This window comes from Loxodonta africana, chromosome 15 (assembly GCF_030014295.1).
Source record: "Loxodonta africana isolate mLoxAfr1 chromosome 15, mLoxAfr1.hap2, whole genome shotgun sequence".
NCBI lineage: Eukaryota > Metazoa > Chordata > Mammalia > Proboscidea > Elephantidae > Loxodonta > Loxodonta africana.
The window spans coordinates 78,970,295-78,976,543 of NC_087356.1; the positions used below are offsets into that span (position 1 = coordinate 78,970,295).

The 6,249-nt window shown below is 41.7% G+C and overlaps 1 non-coding gene across 1 annotated transcript; it reads right to left on the minus strand.

Moving 5' to 3' along the window:
* Positions 1–3,387: 3,387 nt before the first annotated feature.
* LOC111752851 (U6 spliceosomal RNA) lies at positions 3,388–3,496 on the minus strand. The gene has a single exon (XR_002787745.1). It is a non-coding gene; the product is annotated as a U6 spliceosomal RNA (small nuclear RNA).
* Between the last annotated feature and the right edge of the window lie 2,753 nt (positions 3,497–6,249).

The following is a 6,249-nucleotide window of genomic DNA, read 5'->3' on the forward strand; positions in this document are numbered from 1 at the left end:
AGTGGTGAAGAGAAATCCTTTCAATGGGCAGAACTTCAAGCAGTGCACTTTGTTGTTCACTTTTCTTGGAAGGAGAAATAGCTAGATATGCGATCATGGGCCAATTCATGGGCCAATGGTTTGACTGGATGGTCAGGCAGTTGGAAAGAACATGATTGGAAAATTGGAGACAAGGAGGTGTGGGGAAGAAGTGTGTGGATAGACCCCTCTGAATGAGCCAAACAAGTAAAGATATTTGTGTCTCATGTGAATGCTCACCAAAGGATGACCTTGGCAGAGGAGAATTTTTACCAGGAAACCAGTTGTCCTCTTCTCCTAGCCATCCCCGTCATTGCCCAATGGGCTCGTGAACAAAGTGGCCACGGTGGCAGGGATGGAGGTTATGCATGGGCTCAGCAACATGGACTTCCACTTACCAAAGCCAATTAGGCACTGCTGAGTGCCTAATCTGCCAGCAGAAGAGACCAAAACTGAGTACCCAGTATGGCATCATTCCTCAAGGTGATCAGCCAGCAATCTGGTGGCAAACTAAGTACATTGGACCACTTCCATCATGGAAAGGGCAGTGTTTTGTTCTTACTGGAATAGACACTTACTCTGGATATGGATTTGCCTTCCCCACATGCAATGCTTCTTCCAAAACTACCCTCTGTGGATTTTTGTAATGTGCTGTCCACATCATGGTATTCCATACAGCATCGCCTCAGATTAAGGGACTCACTTCACAGCAAATGAAGTGCAACAATGGCCCTGTGTTGAAGGAAGTCACTGGTCTTACCATGTTCCCCATCATCCTGAAGGGGGTAAAAAAAAGAAGGGGGTAGCTTGATAAAATGATGGAATGGATTTCTAAAGACACAGTTATGGCACCAGAAGGTGACCCTATGTTATGCAGGATTAGAGGTCTTAGTTCCAGAGGGAGGAATGCTCCTTCCATTGAAGTGGGTTAAAAATGCCACCTGGCCACTTTGGGCTCCTTATGCTTCTGGATAACATGCAAAGAAGGGAGTTACAATATTGACTAGCGTGATTGGTCCAGATTACCAAAAGGAAATCAGATTGATATTACATAATGGAGGTAAAGATGAATATCTTGAGTTGAGATGAGTATCTCTTAGTGCTACTATGACTTGGGATTAATGTCAATGGAAAGCTACACCAACCCAATCCCAAGATGACTACTAATCGCCCAGACCCTTCAGTAATGAACGTTTGGGCCACCCACCAGGCAAAAACCACAACCAGCTGAGGTGCTTGTTGAAGGCAAAGGCAATACGGAATGGGTGATGGAAGAAGGTAGTTTTAAATACCAGTTATAACCACATGATCAGTTGCAGGAATGAGGACTGTAATTGTTAGAATTATTTCTGCCTCGTATGTGTGCATTGAATATATATATGTATATAAAAAATTACATATATATAATTGTGCTTTAAGTGAAAGTTTGCAAATCAAGACAGTCTCTCATACAAAAACTTATATTGCTACGTACTCCTAGTTGCTCTCCCCCTAATGAGACAGCACACTCCACCTCTCCATCCTGTATTCCCTGTGTCCATTCAGCCAGCTCCTGTCCCCTCTGCCTTTTAATCTCACCTCCAGACAGGAGCTGTCCACATAGTCTCATGTGTCTACCTGAGCCAAGAAACTTACTCCTCACCGGTCTCATTTTTTGTCTTATAGTCCAGTCCAATCCCCATCTGAAGAGAAGGCTTTGGGAATGGTTCCGGTTTTGGGCTAACAGAAGGTCTGGGACCATGACTTCTGGGGTCCTTCTAGTCTTAGTCAGACCATTAAATCTGGACTTTTAATGAGAATTTGATGTCTGCATCCCACTGTTCTCCTGCTCCATCAGAGATTCTCTGTTGTGTTCCTTTTCAGGGCAGTCATCAGTTGTAGCTGGGCACCATCTAGTTCTTCTGGTCTCAGGCTGATGGGGTCTCTGGTTTATGTGGCCCTTTCTTTCTCTTGGGCTCATAATTACCTTGGGTCTTTAGTGCTCTTCATTCTCCTTTGCTCCAGGTGGGTTGAGACCATCTGATGCATCTTAGATGGCCGCTCGGTAGCGTTTAAGACCCCAGACGCCCCTCACCAAAGTAGGATGCAGAATGTTTTCTTAGTATATTTCATTATGCCAATTGACCCCGATGTCCCCTGAAACCATGGTCCCCAGACCCCCACCCCGGCTACTCTGGCCTTTGAATTTTTCGGATGCATTCAGGAAACTGCTTTTGGTTTAGTCCAGTTGTGCTGACCTCTCCTGTATTGTGTGGTGTCTTTTCCTTCACCTAAAATAGTTCTTGTCTACTATCTATTTACTAAATATCTCCTCCCTCCCTCTCTCCCCATCTTCATAAACATCAAAGAATATTTTTTTCTGTGTTAAAACTATTTTTTGAGTTCTTATAATAGTGGTCTTGTACAATATTTGTCCTTTTGCAACTGACTAGTTTCACTCAGCATAATGCCTTCCAGATTCCTCCATGTTATGAGATGTTTTACGGATTCATTATTGTTCTATATTGTTGTATAATATTCCTTTGTGTGAATATACCATAATTTATTTATCCATTCATCCATTGATGGGCACCTTGGTTGCTTTCATCTTTTTGCTATTGTAAACAATGCTGCAGTGAACATGGGTGTGCATATATCTGTTCGTGTAAAGGCTCCTATTTTTCTAGGATATATTCTGAGAAGTGGGATTGCTGGATCATATGGTAGTTCTATTTCTAGCTTTTTAAGGAAGTGCTAAATCAATTTCCAAAGTGGTTGTACCATTTTACATTCCCACCAGCGATGTATAAATGTTCCAGTCTCTCTACAACCTCTCCAACGTTTATTATTTTGTGTTTTTTGGATTAATGTCAGTCTTGTTGGAGTGAGATGGAATGTCATTGTAGTTTTGATTTGCATTTCTCTCTTTTTTTAATGGCTAATGGTCATGAGCATTTCCTCATGTACCTGTTAGCTGCCTGAATGTCTTCTTTGGTGACGTGCCTATTCATATGGTTTGCCCATTTTTTAATTGGGTTTTTTGTCTTTTTATTGTTGAGTTTTTGCAGGATCATGTAGATTTTAGAGATCAGCTGCTGATTAGAATTGTTGTAGCTAAAAAAATTTTCCCAGTCTGTAGGTAAGCTTTTTACTCTTTTGGTGAAGTCTTTGGTAAGTGTTTGATTTTTAGGAGCTCCCAGTTATCTAGTTTCTCTTCTGGTGTTTGTGCATTGTTAGTAATGTTTTATATACTGTTTATGCCACATATTAGGGCTCTTAATATTGTCACTATTTTTTCTTCCATGATCTTTATTGTTTTAGATTTTATATTTAGGCCTTTGATCCATTTAGAGTTCGTTTTGTGCATGGTATGGGTCTTGTTTCATTTTTAAAAATATGGAGCACTTCACAAATTTGCATGTCATCCTTGCACAGGGAAACAAGCTAACCTTCTCTGTACCATTCCAATTTTTAGTACATGTGCTGCCGAAGCGAGCACTGCATCAAATATTTTTGTTTTCATATAAAATATAAGATATAAACATGGCTAGTGCATTTTCAGTTGTGTGTGTGTTCATTGTATCATGGTAGGTGCAAGTATGACCTTATAGTTGTCTTTATTCAGAGATTATATATGTACAGGTGCCAAGCTGATAAGGGGTAGGCTGTGATCATTAAGGTTGTGTGTCGACTTGGCTGGGCTATGAGTCTCGGTGGTTTGGCTTCTTATACTCAGCAATATGCATTTAAAGCTCCTTCATGTTTTTCATGACTTGATAGCTCATTTTTTAAATCACTGACTAATACTCCATTGTATGGACAAATTGACGAGTTTTAAACACAGGAGTGACAGAATCAGATCCTTTAAATTTCTTTTAATTTTTAAGTAAAAAAATTAATTGTGGAAGTAATAAATGCATATGTTAAAAACAGATTATATAAAGAACTTCTACAACTCAACAACAAAAGACAAATCACACAATTAAAAAATGAGCAAAAGGCTTGAACAGGTATTTCTCCAAAGAAGATATACAAATGGCCAATAAGTACATGAAATGCTACTCAATGTCAATAGTCATTAGGAAAATACAAATGAAAACCACAAAAAGATACCACTTCACACCCACTAGGATGGCTATTATCAGAAAAATGGAAAATAACAAGTGTTGGCAAGGATGTGGAGAAATTAGAATCTTCATCCACTGCTCATGGGATTGTAAAATGCTCCACCTGCTGTGGAAAACATTTTGGCAGTTCCTCAAAAAGTTACACATAGAATTACCATATGATCCAATTCCATTCCTAGGTATAGGCCCAAAAGAACTGAAAGAAGTAACTCAAAAAGATACTTGTAAACCAATGTTTATTGCAGCATTATTCACAGTAGCCAAAAGCTGGAAACAATCCAAGCGTCCATCAACAAATGAACGGATAAACAAATGTGGTGTATCCATACAAGGGAGTATTATTCATCCATAAAGAGAAATGAAGTTCTAATATATGCCACAACATGGATGAATCTTGAATACATGTTGAGCTCAGACAGAAAAGAACAATTACTCTATGACCTCACTGATATGAAATACTTAGAATAGTTAATACACGGAGACAAGAGTTTATTAGTGGTTACCGAGGGTCGGGGGAGGGGAGATGGGGAGTTCTTACTGAGATGTAAGGACTGTTTAGGAGAATGAAAAACATCTGAAAATGAATAGTGATGATGATTGCACAGTATGGTGAATGCAATTAATGTCACTGAATTGCACACTTAAGAATGATTAAAATGGCACATATTTTGTTATATATATTTTACCACAATAACAACTAAAAAAAAAAAAAAAGTGTAGAAGGGCTTGTATAACAACAGTCCCAGACCCCACCTTACCTCCCCCACAAATACAACAAGGAAACGGTGTTTAGCTTTGAGGAACTCTGAATCAGAGCGCAGAGAAAAGCAGTGAGGACCTGCAGACAGGCAAGACTCAATGAATTAACGAGTCACATACTGTAGGAAAATTGCTTCTCCTACCATCCTTGCCCATCCCCACTCAGTCACACAGGCTGCTGGCTGCTGTGAACAGGGGAGGTGGCCCTAGCAAAAAAGCCTGCTTTTCTAACCACCACATCCTCTGCCTGAACAAAGAGACAGAACCCCAAGCTTCTGCTCTAAAATCAATAAGGCAGACCTCCCTGGGGAGTCCATTTGGAGTGTGCCAGCCCCTCCCCCATGTGGACACTGTTGATTGCAAACCAACTATTAATTACTATAGAAGGCCCCTGCAGTAGAGTCCACTCTCATAGCCAACACTCCACCTGCCTCCCTGCACACCCCATAGCTCAGGCCTCTGAAACCAACAGGGCAGACCTCCCTGGGAGTTAGTTTGGGTCTGTCTGGCCCCTTCCGGTTGTCATTGAGGACTGCTGAGGTAGGCTGTTGTGTACTAGGAAGCAGGCATCCTGAATGGAGGCTATACCCACAGCCAACATACTACGGAGCACGCTCTGATAGCAACAAGGTAGACCTCCCTGGGGATTTGGTGGGAGTGCAATAACCCCTTCCCCTCTGGTACCTGTTGGCTGCTGGATTGATACAAACTCTTACAGAAGATTCTCTGCAGTGGAGCCAAGAGGCAGGTTACTTAAGTGGAGATTGCTCTCCCAAACACCACAGGGCCACTGGAGCTCTAAAACCAAGAAGAGAGATCTCTTGGAGATCCCTCTGGGGAGTGCCAGCCCCTCCTCCTTATGAAACAGAAGAAAGTCTGTCTGTGCTTCACTTGAATGCCAGCTTAGATATAAGCAGCCCCCACAGAGCAGGGAAGGAAGCCTCAGGCAAAACTGGAGGGCAACACCCAGCCCCAAAGGGGGCTCACTTGATGTGGGTTTTCCAACTGAAAATGTGGTTGCAGAAACAGAGAAGGCAAGGGAGTAATAACTATAGACAGAGGACTGTGCACCCTAGTAGAGAGACTGATTAGTGCATGATATCTCTCCTGAATGGCGATGCCCACTGGTGAACAGATAGACCACAGCGTGTTCTCTAGTGTGTTTGAGAGACATTGAAAATTGAAAACTGAGATCTGGAACATTGGGATCTTAATTAAACCGGGGAGGGAGAAGGAGCTATCACAGAGAGGAAGAGGAAACTGTAAGCAAAGGCTGAAGGCTCTGCCTACCTAGGAGTTTTTTGCAGAAAGAGGTGCAGGCAAAAACACCAAATACTGGGGAGAACTGAGAAAATTAACACCCTCA